Raw genomic sequence first — 22,444 nt, 5'->3', positions numbered from 1 at the left:
GGCATGGGGAGGAGCAGCTGAGGGTTAGGGAAAGGGTCTGCACCAGAGGACTGTGGGCACAGAATGGGCTGTCCAGAGCTGTGGGCTCGGCTCCATGCTGCCAGAGTTCATGGAGCATCTGGACACTACTTTCAGACAAACGGTCTCATTTTTGTGTGGTCCTGTGTGAAGCTGGGAGTTGGACTTGATGATCCTTATGGGTCCCTTTGGAGTTGGGATATTCTAGGATTCTATGATCGATCAATGGCATCAGCAGGATTGGCTGGGAAAGAACAAACTTTTCTACCGTGCCTTCACAGAGCACACCTGGAATGCATTTGGGCACACTGAAATGGTGCCCAAAGAGACCAAATGACATAAACATATCCTACTGGAATTGGCTGACTACCAACATACATCCAGGATGTGGGTCTTGGTTTCCTGCTGTCATGTCCTTCCATAACGTGTCAATTTCCTTCCCTGCTTTATTTCTGGCCCCTGTGTCTTTTCTTTTGTTTTCTGTCTTATTAATATACCTTTACTCGCCAACACAACTTGGTAATTGCGCCATGTGATGAAAAAGGAAATCTAAAGAATGCCTGATAATTACTGGCAAAAGGTAGGCCAGATGTCAGAATAAATTTTATTTATTGCAGCTATATCTCTCCAGCATTGAGACTGTTCTGAAAAGCAATCAAATAAAACAGTTACATTTGCCATCTTTGCAATTTCTTCCTTCCTCATGTGTTGACCTCGGCTTACTTCCTAACATGGAAGGGTTGTAGCTGAAAAGCAGTACGGAAAAATTAATTAATAATTACTTTATTATGGGAAAGAAAAAGCAAAGGACCCTATATTTCATACCACTCAGACTGTCAAAATTTAATTTCCAGTTCCAGAAGACACTATGTTGCCACAGGAAAGTAGAATACAAAAATTTATTTTTAACATGAGAAGTTTCACTTAATTCTGTATATTATAGCAATTTCGTTCTCACCAGTTTTTTTTAATAAACTATTTAAGAATTTGTTGCTATTGGAGTCAATAAATGATAACTTGATAAAGTCACAGACTACTCATGATTGCCTAGAAGTTCTAAAAATAAACTATATATATTAACACCATAGCAATACAAGCTCTTTTTACTCTACTAATGTCTGTTTTTTTCACTTCTGGCATGCATTTATGGTCATAAAGCCTTAAGGCTAGAAATCCATAAAATATAACTCAAGTATATATCACAACACTATTAAAACACAATGTTCTGGGTCATAGGAGGCCCTGTGCAGGCATACAGGGACAATTCAGCAGGACAGCATCCTAGCTGGAGCTGAGCTCGCTTGTGAGGAACCCTAAGGAACCCTTGTACTGTGTTTCAGAAGCATGTTATGACACATGGCCTTCAGGAGTGGCTTCAGGGCTGGGCTGTGGTGCTAGACCGGGGTTGGCTCCATCTTTATGGCTTTAAACTGGAAGAAGGTAGATTTAGGTTAGATGTTAGGAAGAAATTCTTCATTGTGAGGGTGGTGAGACACTGGATCAGGTTGCCCAGAGAGGCTGCGGATGCCCCCTCTGTGGAGGCATTCAAAGTCAGGCTGGATGGGGCTTTGAGCAACCTGGTCTAGAGGGAGGTGTCCTGCCTGTAGCAGGGGGTTGGAACTACATGATTGTAAAGATCCTTTCCAACCCAAACCGTTCTGATTCTATGATTCTATAATGCACATATTTACTCATTTTTAAGCAGAAACAAAGTGAAGGGCTGCATTGACAACTTCAGTTTCTCTGTCCTTGTTTTCTCATGCTAGCAATTCTGTTATTTTCAAGTCCAGACTCTGAGAATATTGACATGATTTTAAAAACAAACAGCTAACTTCATACAAAAACACTGCTTTTGCTCAAATAAACAAAACAATAATGATTATAAAATAAAAATAAAAATAATAACAATAAAAAACTTAAAAAATAAGCTCAGCTTCCTGACAAAAGTCCTGAAGACAAAGGGACAATTTACAGCTGAGGTAGCTGATGCCACTGCTTCCCCTCAATGCTCATCAGTACTTAACCGATCACGCAAACTCCTATTAGTGAGATTCTTTTATATGAAATTTGAAACTGCCTATTAGAAACAAACCAAAAGTAGTGGTGGTGATTTCAGCTGGCCCACGACTGTTTTAAAGGAGCTGTCTTTCTTCTACCAGTTGTGCTGTGGGGCCATCACCAGAGAGGTGGTAAGAAGCTGCTGTATAGAAGCAAGGGAGGCTGAAAAATTCTGAAAGCTTGCAGCTCTTCCCAAATGACTGATTTTCTTCAAGAAGCCTTTTCCTGTTCATTTTACAGGCGCCCTTTCCCTGGTATTGTTTGTTGGAATATTTTTAGAACAGAATTTTTACCCATCGAAGCACACCTCCAGTCCCTCTCCTCCTGCATGCCTCAAACACATGAATAAAGGGAGTAAAACTGTAGCTGGTACCTCTTCTCCTCTCCAACACTGAGTAGACAACACGCTGAGAAAGTAGGAAGCAAAAGGGCTCTGAACACATAAAGAGACTGCTGAAACAAAAGAATGAAAATTAAGCATCCTGACTTTTTCCTTCGAAAGAAGGTTAGTCATTAACACTGAGGAAGTTCACACCAGCAAATTCCCGGAGCAAAATGGAGATTGGCAGACAGTTATTCCAAAGGTAGCACATAACATTTAGCAAACATGACTGGCACTAGTAGATGTCCAGGAAATATCCACTGCCGGTGTTTCTCATGAGTAGGAACTTCAAACTACTTCTGTATTTCTTGTTTGAGATATCATGGAACACTGTCTTAAAGTAAACCAGAGTTCTTTTCTAATGAGACAGATACATTAGTGCAAGACACATCACAGAGTAAGATTCCCTTGGATCTTGTACTTTCCACAAAGAGAAAGGAAAGATCTGATTCTGTTGGTCTGAGAATAAAAGAGAATGCCACGTTATGCAGCATTGGCTGAAGCAGTACGAACTTTGCAAGAGAAAATCAGAATCCATCTTTGGTAAAAGGTTTTGATGAGCTTTTTGGTATGACAAGCTGAGAACTGGTTGTACAGATCTGGATCTTCTTCTCCCTTTTCACACATGAAGCAAGTAGCTGACAAGCAGCATTAGATAGTAGCTTAACTCAGGAGGATTTCAATGAAGTTCTATTGACAAACGGTCCTTATTTGGAGGGCAAAGTCCAGTCAGGACCTTAAAAACTCTTCATGACAAAATAATGGAACATCTTTCAATTCAAAACTTAGCAGGGTATGGCTAGGGCAGCTGCTAAAAGGACTAAAATAAGCTTGTATGAAAAGTTATGTTTCTTTAGTTCCACTACATAATCAAAGGTAAATGGAAGAGTTAATGATGGGGAAGACAACTTCAAAGAACCATCATTTTACAAGTCTCTTTGCTAAGTTAGAACAAGTAGTCTTTTTTGCTGTTTTTCCCTGCAAAAGGACTTTCCTGAGATGTCTGGCATTCGGGTAGTGAAGGAAAAACGTTTTAGACTTAGGTGAAGATCTATCTGCAACCTTAGCAGAAAGCAGGTCTGATAAGAGGAGAGTAGCATTCTGGGTTTCCAAATAGACAGAGTCACTAGATCGTGAAACCAAACTACCCAAGCCATACGAAGCTTTTCTGTAGGAGATTCAAAGCTCCTGGAAAGCTGATAGAAGGGACACAATTATCTCCAAATACGTACTGTTTCCTTTCAGGAATGAGATGATCTCACATTATGCAGTCTGTTGATATACAACAAGTATATGGTCTCTAAATAACAAAATTGAAAAAGCAGGGGAAGAGAAAGGCAGGGTGCTTTGCCTTCCATGGTATCTATTCAGAAACTGGCTGGGCATCAGCCTGCTTTGGGTAGGTGGTGAGCAACTGCTTTTGCACTGCTTGTTTTTTTCTCACTTATTGAATTGTCTTCACCTCCACCTATGACTTTTCTCGCTTTTAGTCTTCCTGTTCTCTTCATATCCATCTGGGGAGGAAAGAATGAGCCAGCAGCAGCATGGGTGTTTAGCTGCTGGCCAGCATCAAGCCACCATACAGGCCTATATGGAATATATATGCTCTAAGACACTGATATATAATCTGCACTTAGCTTCCACAGACTATGTTAGCATGCTCACTAACAAAATGGACAGAGCTGCAGTTATCCTCCACATTCAAACACTGTGGCTTTTTGGAATGTTGTCTGGAGACAAACTGACATTCAGCTTGGGCAGAAACAAAGACATTAGAAAGATCTTAGCAAAGTCTAATGGGAGAAAACTTAAAAAAAACCCAACCAATTAAAAGAAACAAAAGAAGAAAAAAAACCCAGCTGTCAGAATTGTATCTGGCTAGCAACACTATTTACCTTAGAATTAGCCTAAAAGAAACTGGTCTTTGTCAAACAAGTTGTAATGGTTCCAGCAAACCCCTGTTGACTCAAAATGACAACATCAGAATGGAAGAATGAGGTAGGATGTCCATCAGTGACTGGAACAGTACTCAGGAGAGCTCTGGGACACTAACTCCTGCAGGAACTGCTGCCTAACTCTTGCTATCATCCTTAAAGCTACACAGATGAGGAACTTGTCAGCTACATTCATCTCTTAGCAAAAGCCAATAACAGCAGCTGTGTGAAATAGTAAACATGATACCACAAATAGCACAGTTCCTGAAGCTGCTTAATGACTCCTCTTTTACCAGCTAGCTTATTAATATAAAAAGGTTGCAGTAACGACTAATCTAGTCCTGAAATTCAAAAGCTTTCAGGTAAGCAAGGAATGCATAGACTCCATGAAGACTATGAACCTCTAATAAAGTGAAAATGAATGTGGCACAGCTGAAGAGAATGAGGAAAGAAACTCTGCCTTATACAATCAGTTTTAGAGAACCTGAAAAGCAGAGATATAGTCTGTCTCTTCTATCTTCTTGCCTGTGATACAGAGCAGAAAAAGAGCTCAAGACAACAGTTTGTATTTTAGCAGTATCTCACTATGCTGTCTCAGTACAGACAAGGTGAAGGGACATCAAGAATCTTGATAAAACATGGAATTAATATTAGAGGAACATCTCCTACTCCCATCTGTAGACTAAGGCTACAGTACAAAACGAACATAATCAAGCTGCAATTCTTCTCTGAAGATAAACTAGGTTTTCTGTAACAAATGCTCAAACATATTTCCTCTTTTTTTTTTTTTTTTTTTTTTCTTCTCCTCTCAGAATACTGCCTTGGTTTCCTGCAATGTCTAACTTTGGACCTCTTGAGGCAGATATCTTATCTTTGCATATAACAGTCCACAGTCAGTCTTTCTTCCATCAGTTTGTCTGGCCCCTTTTTGAACTCACATAACAGTCTGCAGCATCTTGAAGCAAGAAGTTCCACTCTGTGCATGGTGTCTAGGACCACTTCATTTTGTCTGTGACACCTGCAAGTTTCATTTGAAGTCCTCTGTTTGCCGTACTGGAAATGAGTGAACATGCTGACTCTATGTTTACCCAGTCCACATCCCTCATGATTTCAGACATGCCACGAAACCCCTTCTTTCGAGTCATCTAATCTCTTAGCACATGAACGCCAAGCTATCGGTCACTTCATACAAACTGCAGAGAGAAGGAAAGAAGGCCAAAACACAGAAAAAACGCACATTTGAATGTGCTAGGGCTGGTGGCAGAAGAGAGCAGGCTATCCAACAGTGCACCATATTACTTTTCCTACCACAGGAGCACACAGATGACTCTCAAAAATGGGATGCCAATTCATTACTGCCAAATTTGGACCACCTTGCTCAAACACATAAAATAAAGAAGAACCAGACCTCAAATGTCTGGAAAAACAGGCTCAAATGAATTTCAACAAATCAGAGAAGTCAAATGTGAAGTCCTGTACCTGGAACATGGAATCATACAACAGAGCAGACTGGGCACGGCCTGCATAGCAGGCAGCTTGGCAAAAAGGGCTTGAGTCTTGGCAGACAGTAAGTTCAAAAGGAGTCAATACTGTGGCCTCTTAGCCAAATATGTACAGGACCATGTTAGAAAGAATGTCAAGGGAAGCAATCCTTCTCTAGTCAGCATGTGTGAGATCATACTTGGAGTACCCTGACCCTTGTTTTGCTCCTGGGGGGCAAAGCAAAGATGGAGACACACAGTTGCAGTAAGTAACAATCAGACAGGAGGCAGCATTTTTTCACCATGACATTAGGTGGAAAAGGTGGCTCAGAAAGGCTGTGCAATTTCTATCCTTTAGAGATTTTCAACATCTACTGGACACAGTTCTAAATCAGTACTACTAGGGAAAGACAATCTCCTGAAATTCCTTCCAACCTGCATCCTTCTATGACTGTAACAAATTTGGTCAAAACACTGATCAAGTCAGACAAGAAGGCAGCATGAAACTCACTGTTCTTGGGCAAAACTAGCAAATAACAACTGAAAATACTGTCTAGTATTGTCCTCTAAGCTCACTGTCACTGGTATCCTCCTAAAATAAAAAATGGTCAAGACACAGCTTAGATTTCTTTCCAAAAGGCTGCATCCATTTTTTTTCTCAGTGCAAAAATATGAGTTTCTCCTCTTCCCCTTTTCCTCACTTGTGACAGATGTTGTGCAAAGTGCTAAACTAAAAAAGCAAGCTTTGCACCTGTTCTGAACGCAGCAACATTTGTGGTTATCCTACCCTTTCCAGAAAAGTATGCAGTTTTATACCATGCACAAGGAGAAATATGTTCCTCACTCTAATAAGCAAGACATAGCAGTTTCATCCTTCCTGTGGCATGTAACTTTCGAGGGAAGTTGTGGTTAGTTAGCAGAAGGCACATCGATGCAGCCTACTTTAAATATAGAGATGCTGAAAACTGATTATTCTCAATTTACTAGGCTACTAAGCAGTCAAATAATGTTTTGACAACAGCTAATGATACCAAGCAATCTGGTGAAACCTTCATAATGCAATTTCTAAGTATGGAAAGTTACAATAATTCTGTTTAGTTGTAGTAACAATATAGATCCCTTTGCCCCGTTGGACAGGAAGAGATGAAGCAGCTGTGTCAGTGGCATCTACGAGGTATTTTTGACAGTGAAAGAAATGAAGACCCCAGTTTTGGGGGTCTTTGCATGTTAGAAAACACATTTTTGCATGCTAGAAAAAACTGAAAAAAGAAGTACAGTGCATTTTCAATGGAAGCTATTTGAAACAACACAGGTACCCATCAAAATCATATTCCTTCACTTAGCTGAGCACAGATCAACTATTTTAAATGTGTCTGGGCTAGCAAATAAGAAAAATATATAGTAGTTTATTTTTATGCTAAAAGAGGGACAAGAGGGCAAAGTTTCATATTCATATTAGTTTAGATAAACTACAGAATGATCCCATTATTTGGGTTTTCTCATAAATCACCACTTAAATTCCACAAGAGCTCAAAGTTGAAAATCCAAGCTAAAGCCCAGAAAGATACCATTTGTTTGAGCAATTTTTTCTGATAGAACAAACAGAAAGTCTGCCTTCTGTCTTTCCATCTATAATCATTTGTATATGATTCTGCTCTTTGTACTTACAAATATATGTTTTTTCTGAAGTACTCTTCTGTTATGTTTAAACACATTAAGGAGATGGTGCTTAGGAACACGGCTTAGTAGTGGACTTGGTCTCTGCGTGGATGGTTGGACTGGATGATCTTAAGGATCTTTTCAAACCTAAATGATCCTATGTTTCTCTTTGTATATCTCTGATTCTTGACAACATCTCCTTATCTCTCCTCATGGCTTTGTTCTAGACAAAAAACAATGTAATTTATCAGACAGGATATCTAGCTAGAGGTCTCTAAGAACACAATGTCTTGCGTATCACTAAAAAACTGTGGCCTGGAAGAAAGTATCTCAGTTCTATGGAGAAACAAAATATCAAGCCATCTGAATTTGTTGGCAAAACACATTATGTTTGCATAAATATCACCAAAGAAGGATCTTTCATCTTTAACTCCTCCCATGAGCTACAGCAGAATAAGAAGCAACATGCTCTGATACCACCAGCAGCAGTGGAACTAGTGATGGCTACAAAATGAGCAGCTTTCAATTCTGGGCACAGCTAGGCTACCTCTTCATCCTCTTCTGCTACTTTTCTCTTGCACCAGTAAGGCCATTAGCCAGTATCCTCATCCCATGCCTTTGGCCTCAAGCAGTCTCTGCATACATGTGAGCACCAGGGAAGCTACCAACAGCTAAGCAAACCTACCCAGCTAGACAGACCACCCCATGGACCACCACAGATAGTGAATCTAAGGGGAAATGCCTCCCGCTGCCCAAACTTGTTTTACTGCTTCCATTAAAGGCCGCTGTACGTTGCCTCCAGTTTTCTGTTGTGTGTGGAAGTTGAATTTGGAAAAGTCAGTTCCTCTTGCTGTAGTTCTGCATTTCTAATAGAGTAAATTCATTGCTGGTGATGAGTGGACACTTACTGCACAGCTCAGCATCTCCATTCAAGCAGCCAAGCACAATCATCATCCTATAACCCTTTTGCAGTGCTTCTTGTGCTACAGCTTGCAAACTCCTGCTGAAATTAAATGACTCACAATTAGAATTCGAATAAAAATGTCCGCTATAATATTTTTGGAACAGAAATCAGTGAAGAGTTAGTAACATACTGTATTTTGCACTGGAACAGTCTGTGCAGAGAGGCTGTGGATGCCCCATCCCTGAAGGTGCTCAAGGCCTGATTGGAAGGGCCCTGACATAGCAGGAGGCATCCCCACCCACAAGAGGGAATTGGGACTGGGTGGAGTTTAAGGTCCCTTCCGACCAAAGCCCTTCTGTGATTCTGTGCTTTTAGCAACAGATAAAGCCTCTTCAGCCTAAGATAAGTTCTTCAGAGCTTTTTTTTTTTTTTTTTTTTTTAAGTGGTGTTTGTCTTTACAGTTTGAATCAGTTTTCCAAGAGATAGCAATGTTTACTATTAATTTATATCCTCTGTAAAAAGTGATGTGAATATCAGGGCAAAACTGTGGGGTTTGAACTCTGAACTCTCTTCTCAGAAATCTGATTCTAATGCTCTTTCACAAGGTGCCACTTTCTATTTCCAAGCAAAAACAGGAAACAAGTGCACCTCATTGGTTACAGACACACTTGGGTGGAAGAAATTTTTGGTTCTCTCTTCAGAGTTTGCCAGCATCTCAAAAAATAAAATAAAATAAAACAAAAAAAACAGTTCAAAATAAGAACGATGATTAATGCTCCATCTAATTCAGCTACTCACAGCGAACTCTTCCATACATATAAGAATGACAGCAGTTGCAAAGAAGGGAAAAACATTGGGGTGTATCAGTAAGATACACCAAAAATTACAGAGCATTAAAGAAGTAAAGGTTAGGGTCTTAAGTGTCCTTTGCTTAGAACAGCAACACTTTTCTGACCCATAACATATATTAAAAAAAAAAAAAAGAGCAGAACTTCGAATCAGGCTGCAGAAGTAACTTCACCAATAATTATTGGTTTCACTGTGGTAGAAGCCAGCAGTGGACAACTGTTCCATAAAGGGTGAGGGAGCCACACAACCACTAATCCAGGTGTATGCCTCATAGACACCATGGAACTACTACTTAATCAAGGTGTACCTAATCAATAACACAATCAACTAATGTGTGCTTAGGCAATGCATAATTTGTTGATGTACAAGTAGTCAATGCATATTTAATCATAAGTACAGGTATAATGTATTGTCTCCTCCAAATGAACTTCAGATTATGCACATTTGTTCTAGGACTGTAGCTTTATTAATGAGACAAGAGTAATGGAGCATACTGTCCAAGGGAATCTGAAAAGCTAAGTCCTCACTCAAGGCTTGACTGCTGACAGTAATGGTAGATTCTGCACCATGAGAAAGACCCTGCAGAAACATCAGTTATCTCAGAGCTGGTGAACCTCACCACAGGAAGGCACTGACCGAAGGCCTACCCAATGCTCTTATCAGCTCAGGGCTCTCAGCATCAGAAGAGACATAAGGTTTCACCACTTGTTATAAGCTTTTCTTGGCTAGTAATAAACAGCTATGTGCATTTAGGTGCTTGTGCCTTCCTTGCAAGGAAGCAGAAAGAACCAGCCTCTCCTTGATGCAAAATGCTTGCTATTTCATTTATTGCTTTTCTAACTAATACCAGAATGATAAAGCTGATTACAATCCCTTCCCTCCAAAAAGAAAAGGTGTTCTTTCAAACCAAGAAAACCAAAGTGATTAGGTTAAAAAATTAAATGGATGAATTTTTGTTGCAAACAGAACCAAAGTGGGACAGCTAATGATAAGGCTATAAGAGAATATAGGAAAAAACAGCAAGCAAATTGCTGGTCACGGAGAGCATAACAGTGAGCTATTCTAAAATTTGACAGAGTTTCAAGCAGTGCTGCCTCTGATAGGAACTGGAATGAAGCGGTGATTGTAAGAAAAGAAAAATATAAAATCTGAATGTTACAAATACTCCCATCTTTTCGGGTGATGAGGATGGCCAACAAATACACAGAAATATAGTAACTACATAACACTTTTAGAGAAAGTATCTGTTTTCATTTCAGAAAGTTTAGTAGAAATACAAAATATGGTAACCATCCGTTTATTTTTCCACTTTTTTCAATCCCATATTCCTCTCTATCTGCTACTCTGATTCTGACAGACAAGTAACAAACCATTCAGAGAGATGTAAGTAGTGCAGCTTCTTTTTAACAATTATTGGTTCTTCTAATAATCTTTGTTTAAAACTATCTAGTACATAAATCCAATTACAACTCATTTATTTTTAGAAAGGGTTAACATAGCTGGCAATATTTAACTAAGTTGGCAAAGGCTCACATAATGTTTATCTCCATAAGCTACTTCCAGAATGCTGACTGCAGCAATTAAACCTGCTGCAGTGCGGGCCAGTTTCTCTCCCTTTAAAAATAAAATATTTCCAACTTGAATAATCACACTTACTTCACAGAGCTCTAATAATAGCATCCTTATTGCTTGTGACTGATAAAAGTAACAAAAAAGTAAGTGTGGAAGTGGTGACACTTACTTCTCTAAGTGTCTGCCTGCAGATACAAATGCCACTTAGTACTCTCTGCTTGCATCTGCCAGAATCAGAAATAGCAGCCAGAAGGACCAGGGAAGTGATTGCCCCCTTCTACGCAGCACTGGTGAGATTGCATTTTGAGTGCTGTGCTCAGTTTTGGGCCCCTCACCTCAAGAACCACACTGAGTTGCTTCATTGTGTGCAAGCAGGGTATTGAAGCCGGTCAAGGGACTGGACACATGACTTGTGAGGAGTGGCTGCAGGAACTGGGGTTATTTAACGTGGGGAAAAAGAGCTTCAGTGGAGACCTTATTGCACTCTGCTACTACCTAAAAGGAAGTCGTGGTGAGCAGGGTGTCAATCTCTTTTCTCAGGTGACAAATGACAGGATACAAGGAAATAGTGTTGTGCCAGGGTGGGATTTGATTGAATATTATCACAAGGAATTTCTTCACATTTTCTCAAGCTTTGGGACAGGCTGCCCAGGGAAGTGGTGGAGGCCCCATGACTGGAGGTATTGAAGAGACATGGGGATGTGGGACTGAGGGATGTGGTTTAGTGATGGTGCTCAGTAGGTCTGGCAGATGGCTGGACTTGATGACCTCAAAGGTCATTCCCAAACAAAAGGAAAAACCTTTCAAAGCTGCACTGCCTTGCTTCTAAATTCATTCAACCATTTGCAACACTTTCTTTATCAAAATACCTCCTCCACCTTCCTTTCTCTTAAATAACATTAAATAACATCTAACTATCAATTTTGTGTGCATGCACGTGTGCTCATCTGAAAAGCGTGATATCAGCAACACAGAAGTAAGCCTAACATCTCAGATGGCACAGCTTTGTATAGGGCAGAGATTTTGGCTGATAACAGTATTTCGGTCTCTTATCGCCCTTAAATACAGGGCTTGTAGCAACAAAACGTGTAGAACCCTGTCAGGCAGGTTACAGGGTTCTTCCACATCTGTCTCCCTCCTCTGGCAAAGGTTACTGGTGCTAGAGCAGCCAATGCTTTACCAACAAGCACCCCAGCAATCAAACCTGAATCTTGTGATACAGTCACAGAGAGACAAAGTCCTTCCTCTGCCCTCCAACTACACGCTCCCATTGCTTTCCTTGCTTTGGTCCTGGTATTCATCCACCCACAAGTGAGAAGGTTCAGAAACTTCAGGCAGAGCAGAATGCTATATGTGTGCTTTTATAACATTGTTTTACCTCCCTATAACTACTGCCTGTATGAAGCCAGATGACTGCAAGTTGCAGATAGGAAAGTGCAGGCCGCACGGCTCCGTAAGCAGCACCCTGCACTTCATCAACTCACTCACATATTAAAACTGCACCTTCAGCAGGTGAGGAAAAGTCACATGTTTATTCTTGCTGATTCTTTAGAAGGCTCTGGTAGAGGGATGGAGAACACAGCTGAGGAAGTGATAATTATATTTCGAATTAACACAGCTCTTTCCATCAGGCAAATACGTCAGAGCCCTCAGGTCAGATAATGTGTCACTTTACATATACAACTATTTTCTGGATGTGTTGGTTTTCAGTTTTTTTTTTTTTTTTAACTATTGTTCAGCCTCTTCTGCTCCATGGAGTAGGGTCCTCATAGCTCTCCCGAGATAATAAAAAACATCAGCTCTCATTTTCTGACCTAGTCCCTTGATTCTAGCTCCTTTTCACTTTTACTACTGCACTGAGCAGAAATTATTTTAATGGAGTTTACTGGCATGTACTGCAGACTCAAGATTTTTTTGGAGGTGGGATAAACTATGGTTGGAAGAAAGTCTGCATAGAGGCAAATGAAAGGAAGGAGTATTTGCTATTAAGTGTACATTTGCATGAACATTCACTAGGATTACTGCAAACACTCACCTCTCATAAATGCAGCCTAAAAGAAATTAACTGAAGGAGTGTAGACTTCTTAGCATAAGAGAGATTAGATTGCACAGAAGCTAGCTACGGTGACAGACCCATAGCTACTGTCTTGGCCTTTTTATGTACACTGAAGTGTGAATAAAACATGAGCTTTTTTATTTCTGGAATGGAAACGCTCCTTGACTCCACAGTGGACACAGAGGTTCATTTCTGGCATTCACTGCTAGCTACCCTGTCTTCCCACAGTTTGCTGTTTACTGTGACAATCCATCCAGTTTTGAGCCACTCAATACAAAAGAGACATGGGCACAGTGAACAAAGCCCAACCAAAGTGATGATGATGATGCCCCAGAGGCTGTGGGGTCTCCTCCCTGGAGAGCTCCAGAAGCTCCTCGGCCATGGGTCTGGGCACCCTGCTCTGCTTGGGTCCAGAGCTCCTGATCAGCCATCCCGAGATTCTCTGACACTGTGAAATATATGAACTTAGATGAAATATCAATCAAGCAGTTGATTTCTGAGAAGTGATGCAGGAATTTAGGCTGAATTCTGGGTAAAACGTTAAGAAGAAAAGAGGGAAAGCACAAGATGTTACACTGCTTCAGCGACATAGGGTTGAATGTTCGTTCATACCTCTGTCAGAGTGCACAGCTATTAAAACACTATGTTAATCAAAAGGTGAAAAAAAAATGGTAGTCACAGACCCAGAGAACCACAGTGTGATAAAGGACATAACCAAATTAACATCTCGTTATGGAATATGACCCTTAAGTGAAGGAAAACAAACAACCAAACATCAAGTCCTTGAAAAAATGAATGGTGACAAGTGACAGAAAAGCCATCCACAGAAAAGCACACGTTATTTTGAGCAGCTCTTAATCGAGATGGCTTTATTTTCCTAAGTTTATAAGACACTTAAAAAAAAATGTATACACATTTTTTTTAAAAGAAGGAAAATACAGTTTTAAAACACATCAAGTATTTCGTAATACACCAAGATAATACTGGACTATTTAAGAGCTGCAAAAAAATAACTTCTTTTTTATTTACTATTTTACTAGAGTGAAGTGGATGTGTTTTACCAATCTAAAAATCTTTTTCTTCACCAGAACGCAGTGGCAAAAAAAGAAAAAGGTAGATATGGAATGGCTGCTGTGTTTGCTGAGATAGCCTTGGGAACAAAGCTGCCTCTCAGATAGAGTGGTGCCATCACAATTAATTCATTTGCATCTTGCCCCATCTTTCTGTATTGTCAGAAAATTGGAAAAGGTGGCCTCAAGTCTGACTGGCTCTAGAACAGAAGATAATATTTTTTAAAAACAGTTCTGAGACATCATCTCTGATCATCTGCTCATGACACATTTGACTTAAGCACTCAAAATCCCACTCAACAATTTGCCAGTAAGTAAAGTAAGTTCCATCTGGCTAAGACAGAGGGTGATACATCACTTGTCATGTGCATGCAACACATCATGGTATTGCCAGCTACCACTAAGCAATAATTGAATATTAATGGACAGAAGGATTACCTATCCCAATCTGGCACATGGACTGAGAAACTCAATATCCAAGGTCTCTGTTCCTTTTGAAGCTATCAGAATAAGCTCCCTAGACTAGGTAATAGAAATCTGTGACTATATATCTGAAAATGCCTGAAAACAAGACGCATGCTTTAATCCTTCAGACTAATGTGAATCCCTCAGGTAATTTGAATTACCACTGCTATACACTCCTTGAAACAGTACAAAAACAATACAAACTGACAATTCCAGTTGAGCGATAAGGAAAGAATCATAGAATGGCCTGAGTTGAAAAGGACCACAGTGATCATTTAGTTTCAACCCCCCTGCTATGTGCAGGGTCACCAACCAGCAGACCAGGCTGCCCACAGCCACATCCAGAGCCACATCCAGCCTGGCCTTGAATGCCTCCAGGGACGGGGCATCCACAACCTCCTTGGGCAACCTGTTCCAGTGCGTCACCACCCTCTGTGTGAAAAACATGTATGGCCATACTGCCGTGTAGCTCACTAAAGCTACAGAAGTCCACAGGGACATGCTGGCAAACACTGGAGCCTGAGTAAAAATGCCCTCCAAGTCTTGGGGTGGGGGGGAAAGAAAGTAGAAAGTACAACCTGGTAACAATCAAAATCATGTTTCTATGAAAGGCAGCTGAGGCTTTTACAGTTTTTATGAATCTAAAGAGCAGAGACCAGTCTAACAGTTGCTCAAGACCATGATACTTATTTTGGTAAGCTGCCCCTCAGGAGCCACTCTACTGAGCCAAAAAGCGTGGGCAACTTTTCTTCATTTAAGACAGCTACTTCAAGAGATCTTTGAGAAGCATATAGCCTTAAAAGTGTAACCTTTTATCAGGAATGGTCCAACTTATTATGGGCATTGCTTTTTTCTCTGTATTGAACATACACATTTTGTACATATCTTTGGACCATACATTGTCTTGGACAACACTCTTGTACAGTTTGAATAGAGCTGGGAGAGAGATTCAATGATTCTCCCTTATGTTCACCTTTTTTTGTGTTTCTACCATAATAGAAGGGCAGAGAGAGGCACAGGGTCGCATCAACCTCCCAGAACTATTTGCACAGATAAGTTTGACTGCTGTGTGAGCTAGGCAGGGAGGGGTGGGCACCACAACTAAACAAACTTTGGACTTCCTTTTCGGCTTCTGACACCTGACCCTGGATTCAGCTACCAGGCCTCGCGTTCCAGCACAGACACACCAGTTCTCTGCACGCTCCCGATTCCATACAGCCAGCACATGACCTAGTCCACAGCCAAGCAAGGCAAGGGAACACACAATTACATGATGAGCTGAAGAGGGGCTTGTACTCCCAACTCCCCAGGGATTTCAGCGCTAAACACGACCTTTCATCAGATCCTGTATTTAGCTTAAAGCTTGGGTTAGAGCGGAGCCACAAAGGACAGCAATTCACGATGACCATTCTGACAAGCACAGATATTTCTGTATCATTTATTACGGCACGTTCTCCTGGTAGCAATATGTTGGAGCCAACTATTGAGACACGATGCATACATCCTCCGTTCCAAGATTTTGAGTGCAGTTCTGTAGAACAGGTCAGCAATTGGCTACCCCTTGATACCCTTCCACAGTAAACATAATTCACTGTTTCTTGGGTGAGACTTTTCAAAACCTCATTGGTCAAAAAGGAAACCAAATTTCTTCTCATAACTTCTCACATTATAATCAGAACATTGTAACAGATATCATAACATTTTTTCAAACCTCCTTTTACTAGTCCTTAATGTTCATCTTGCTCACACAGTTTGCTAGATCCACAGTACTTGAAAATTAGTGTTTCCCACATTTTTGGGGTGGTTTTATTGTTCCTGTCAGGTTTGTCTGATGGTTTTTTTGTGGTTTTTTTTTTTTTTTGTTTTGTTTTTTTTTTTTGTTAAGACATTTCATACTTTGTTTTGGTCCCTGGCTTTAGCTCATGTTTGCTTTTTACACAGACAACTTTGGATATTCTAAGGCCCAAGTTGCTGGCAGGAAACTATTTAGCTTGTTCATGAGAAAACAGAAACAAAATAGAAAAGCTGTGGCAAAGAAGTGATTTCTTCGCAAAAATACTTCCCCATTAAGACCACCAAACAATCCTCTTTTTTTTCCTTTTTTTTTTTTTCCCCCAACTATAGACCCAGGTGTCTGAAGCAAAAGTGATGACTACACACAACTAGTACATTTAGTAAGCATAAAATAAAAGCAAGGAAGAAATTTTAAAATAAAGTTACACCGAAAATTCTTGTTCTTTGCACATAGGGTCTGCAAAGTCCTTTAATTCTGAAAAAGACACATTCTGATTTCTTAATACTTCAAGGAGCAACCACAGTAGTTTTCTTACTACACCTATATGCACTGTCTTTCCTCATGCCTATTTGTTTATTAAAGACTCAATCACACAACTGTACCTTCTCAGAAAACCACTGAACTTAGTGAATCAACTTATTTGCACATCAAGAGGAGATCTTTTAAAGAACCCACCCATACAAGACCTCCTTCATGAAGTTTCTCAGTCACCCTCTCTGCCCTAAGACAGCAATCACATACATTTTATTATTACAAAAATATATAACACAGAATCTCAGAATGGCCAGGGTTGGAAAGGACCCCAAGGATCATGAATCTCCAACCCCCTGCCACGTGCAGAGCCACCAACCTCCCCATTTCATACTAGACCAGGCTGCCCAGAGCCCCATCCAATCTGACCTTGAACACCTCCAGGGATGGGGCATCCACAGCCTCTCTGGGCAGCCTGTTCCAGCACCTCACCACTCTCTCTGTAAAGAACTTCCCCCTGACATCCAACCTAAATCTTACCTCCTTCAACTTAAAACCATTTCCCCTTGTCCTGCTGTTATCAACCCTTTCAAAGAATTGATTCCCCTCCTGTTTGTAGGCTCCCTTTAGGTAGTGAAAGGCTGCAATGAGGTCACCCTGCAGCCTTCTTTTCTCCAGGCTGAACAAGCCCAGCTCCCTGTCTTTGTAACACAGTATTCCGTAACACCAAAACATCTCCAACTGCTTTGAAGAATTACTCATCCTTTCTTTCCTTCTTTCCCCTACCCCAATAAAAAAATTAGATACCCCAATCAAACAATTGCCCTCCAGATCTGAGGAGAGGGAAGGAAGAGTCACAGATCATCATCTGAACAAAGGCAGTTCATTTTGAAATGGTGAGGGATATTTCACCTGCTTTACAAAAGGATACCAGATCCTTAATAAAAAAAACATTCTAGCAATACAGACTCATAGCAGAACTTGTACCAATATCAGACAACTGGTATTTTTAGAACATAATGACTACTACAAGTCTGTTTTCAAAGTAACATGGGGCACTACCATCAGTAAGCCAAGTTACAAACAATAGCCAAAATTATCATTTGTTCAGAATTGTTTGGCACAGACATCTACAATTAGCTACAGGATTTCCTTCTGAATTCCAAAGGGACTTCCACTTTCCTGTCTTCCTTTACCGGGGTTGAACATCAGGAACAAACAAGGTGCTGCTGCTTCCCGAAAGAGGAAGAGAAGGGGTAAAAAAAATAACCAAACACTGTGCTGACAGTAAGAAAAGAAAGAAAAGTCAATTTTCTTAGAACTAACCATCCCCAGGTAGACTGAAAATAAACTTTAAGAATCAACTTCTAAGCTAAAAAGGAGGCTTCCTACTTCCATTAGTAAGAAAGCATCGTTCCTCTTCATGAAATAATTTAAATGCTTACAATGCAAACACTCAGTCTTCCAGAAAAGCAATGTGCTGCAGTATGAAAGTTGTTGCTACCACATCTAATTTTGATAGAGAGTTATCAGACAAACAAAATAAAATAAAACTTGGGGGTGGCTGGCTTTAAAAGCTCAAGGATGTTTAATTTATTAATCTTTATCCTTATGTTACATAATAACTCCAAAAGAATGACAAACACTGTTTCCCTTTCTTTTCCCATTCCTCAACAAAGCATCTTCTAATTCTCCACTTTCACAGGGTAAAATCAGACTCTAAGTAAGGATGTATTCACCTACAATTAATTCTCAGGACTGCATCTTATTGTTCAAAAATGAAATGCAAGAAGGTGACATTGCAAGATGAGAAATACAACTCTTTGTACAGTAAAAGAATTTGCAATTCCACAATTGCAAATTCTAAGCTAACAAATAATGAGGTAGCTTACTTCCCCGGGAAGGTCCAAATGGTTTTCCTGCGTAATTGGCTAAGTAGAGGAGGTGCATAAAGGAATGATCTAGTTATACCTGTGTTTTGCTGTCAAAGATCTGTTGCTACACTAGCTTAAGACCCATAGATGGCAGCATTGACACAGTAATTAATCATCACCACACCGCACGTCAAAATGCATTTCACACCGTCTCTTATTGGATGCTAAACCCTGTTTCCAACTGTCAAATCTATTAGCACCAGGCAATATAAGCACCAAGCCATGAACTGCATGACAGTACAGAGAAGCCAGATTCAACACCACTATCAGAAAGTACTATATTAAATAGTCAAGTAATTGTGACACCATCATCTTGGAAATAAAATACGACATTAGATAAAATTAAGCGCTATACGCAACTGGTATATTTCTTGATTATCTACACATGCTGTCTAATTAGAAAGAAGGAACAGAGATATGTCCCACACCTATTCACTTTTACTGCCCTTCCTTCTTTCCTTCCTTCACTGCACCTAAACCAAAATAGAGCCTTACATTTCCTCCAGTTTCTGCTGCAGTGCCGTTAGAGCCCCACCAGCACACAGTTCACAGCTCAATTACAGGCAAATGAAAACACAGACTCACACGCTGGCTGAGGCTGGCAGGAAGATCTGGACCCATCTGCTCCAGCAGCACCACCCAGAGCAGGGTGCCCAGGCCCACGGCCAGGCGGTTCTGGAGAGCTGCAGGGAGGAGACCCCACAGCCTCTGGGCAGCCTGTGCCAGTGCTGCCAGTGCTCCAGCACCCGCACAGCGCAGCACTGCTCCTGGTGTTCAGAGGGAGCCTCCCAGGCTACAGTTTGTGCCCATGGCCTCCTGTCTTGGCACAGGGCACCTGTGAACAGAGACTGTCTCTGTTCTTTGTGCAACCTCCCTACAGGTGTTTATAGAATCATAGAATCATAGAATCACCAAGGTTGGAAAAGACCTAAGAGATCATCCAGTCCAACTGTTCACCTATTCCCAATAGCTCCCACAAATATAGACATCAGTGAGCCTCCTCTTCTCCAGGCTGGGCAGTTCCAGCTCTCACAGCCTGTTTAATAAATGTTCCAGCCCCCTGGTTGCTCTGGTAACCATCTCTTGGGCTCCCTACAATTGTGCCCAAGTCTCTCTTGTATTCTGGGGCTCAGAACTGGACACAACTCAGGATCTTCTGTTTAACAATATACCACATGTTCTGGGATAAAAATGAAAATGCATAGCATGAATGTGTTCAGAAAAGGATAGCTACACAAGCTTAGCTTTAGCTGCCTTTCTTTTCTTATTGCCATCATTACTAACACAACACTTTCACAAAGAAACTCAGTGCCTACATTATTGAACTTGAAATCCATGTCCTATCTTATTCTGCTAGGCTCCTTGCTGCAATAAGCCTCAATGGTTTCACCTCTTCTCTCTCAGATCTGTAAATGTATATTTGGTAAGAAAGAACAGAGCTCACTAACAGGGCAGATACAGACTTGGGATGTGATGGAAAAGATAAGAGCCTTTATTTCTTGCCTAAAGCAGAAGTTCATTTCGAAGTGCAAAAAAGAATGACATGCAAATAATTAGCCTTCATAATGTGTTTGAGTAGCACACCTCCATTGGCACTTTTCATATAGCATTAACAGCAAAAAGGGATAGACAGAATGGCACGCCTGCATGTCAGGTGCAAAGACAGTGACTTCTCTGCAACCATTTGGCAGCAGCCAACTCTGCTGGGTTGCTTTGCCAGCTCTCAGCATCAGCTGGACCTGTCCCAGTGCCCGGGTGCCTGTTCCATGCCCTCACCTATCCTCCACTCCTTTCCAAGAACTGCTGAGGACACACCAAGCAACCCTGCTCTGTGGAGACCCACTGTTCCATGGCAGGACCTGAGCTGCTTTGGCCTGTCCATATGGTTAGCAAGAACCCCTCCTCTCCTGAATACTTCTTTTCATATCAGCTCATCCTCACCGACTGCAGCAAATCAGGCTTCACAACGTCAACACATCTCTGTATTCATTAATCTGTGCCAGAGACAGGTGGCATGGAAGAATAGTACAGGAGTGACAGAAGACTGTCACTTCATGACAGCAAGCTACCTGCCAGGGCCGGGCACCAAGCACAGGAATGCCACATGGAGAAAGGTGTCCTTGAACTTAAAGGACATTGCTTGTTCTAATTCTGCAGCTCTTCTGATTTCTGGCACTTCACTGATGTGCTAAAGCATATGGAGCACTTCTTCATTATTTAATTTATAATTATATATATCCTCTGGCTGGTAACTAAGCAGAGGTTGTCCAAGCTCCTGAGTTCTGGAAAAGTCAAAATGATTTTCCCTACCTTCTGCACCAGACTTCATCAAACATCTTGACTATAACAGCCCTCAGTAAAGAAATATCTTTTGAAACACTAACTCCATGTCTGGGAGGCATACTAAGTTTCGAAACACTACTCCTACACACTTGAGTGGTTCAACAGCAAAAATATCACACACTGCATAATCAGTCCGGAAAGAATATTTGAAAATAGTCACCTGGACAGTGCCTAACAGGAGCAAATACCACATTGGATAGCATAGCCCTGACAATTTCAGTCATTTTTTTTAAAAAAGCTTAATATTCATATCGATTTTAAATAGTTACAAAATATTTGTGATGGGAAATCTGTACTTCTGGCAAAAGAAAAGCTGTTTCTCAATGTAACAGAACAAAGGTGGAAAGCCGAACACAGACACAACATTTTAAGAAATCTGCCATAGGCAATATGAATTTCATCAACAAGCATGGAGCTGTTTTGTCTCCATCAGAAAAGGGGTGCCCAGCAGGGAGGTGATTGTCCCTCTCTACTCTGCTGTTGTGAGGCCCCATCTGGAGTACTGCGTCCAGGTCTGGAGCCCCCAGTACAAGAAAGACAGAGAGCTGTTGGAGAGGGTCCAGAGGAGCCACAAAGATGATCAGGGGACTGGAGCACCTCCCGTACGAAGACAGGCTGAGGGAGCTGGGCTTGTTCAGCCTGGAGAAAAGAAGGCTGCAGGGTGACCTCATTGCAGCCTTTCAGTACCTAAAGGGAGCCTACAAACAGGAGGGGAAGTTTAAGTTGAGGGAGGGGAGATTTAGGTTGGATGTCAGGGGCAAGTTCTTCACAGAGAGAGTGGTGAGATGCTGGAACAGGCTGCCCAGAGAGGTTGTGGATGCCCCATCCCTGGAGATGTTCAAGGCCAGATTGGATGGGGCCCTGGGCAGCCTGGGCTAGCACTAAATGGGGAGATTGGTAATCCTGCATGTGGCAGGGGGTTGGAGATTCATGATCCTTGAGGTCCCTTTCAACCCGAGCCATTCTGAGATTCTGTTTTGGTATTTGGCATGGGGTAATATCATAGAATCCTTAGAGCTGGAAGGGACCTTTAAAGGTCATCTAGCCCAGCTTCCCTGCAATGAACAGAGACATCCACATAGATAGGTAGCCCAGGGCCTGATTCAGCCTCACCTTGAAAGTCTCCAGGCATGGGATATCAACCATTTGCAAATACACAGATGGTGAGATTGCTGCAGTGTAACAAACTGCTGTCTCTAGTCCACCACTAGACATCTCAGAGTTGCAAATTTCAATACATTTCAACAAATTTTTGAAATACTGCTTCTTTCAAAGGCTGATGTTGCCGAGCAGAGGAACTGTCAGTCTGATGCACTGCGTACTTTTAGGGTATTTAGTGTATTTAGTGACTAGTGACATGGGATGTGTCCTGGCTGCACAGAAACCAACAAAACCTTAGGAGAAATACAGAATAGCAATTTCATTACCGATATTTTTTTTTTTCAAAAGGGAA

At 41.2% G+C, this 22,444-nt stretch overlaps 1 protein-coding gene across 1 annotated transcript in view; it reads right to left on the bottom strand.

Annotated features, from left to right (window-relative positions):
* The window catches only part of UBAC2 (UBA domain containing 2), a gene marked incomplete at both ends in the record, with an annotated part of 92,491 nt that overhangs the window by 49,288 nt on the left and 20,759 nt on the right, over positions 1–22,444 (bottom strand). The gene's annotated exons all lie outside the window — the stretch shown is intronic.

This window comes from Tetrao urogallus (assembly GCF_951394365.1).
Source record: "Tetrao urogallus genome assembly, chromosome: 1".
NCBI lineage: Eukaryota > Metazoa > Chordata > Aves > Galliformes > Phasianidae > Tetrao > Tetrao urogallus.
Note: the sequence above shows the minus strand (reverse complement) of the source record. Positions and strands in the feature narration are given on the sequence as shown.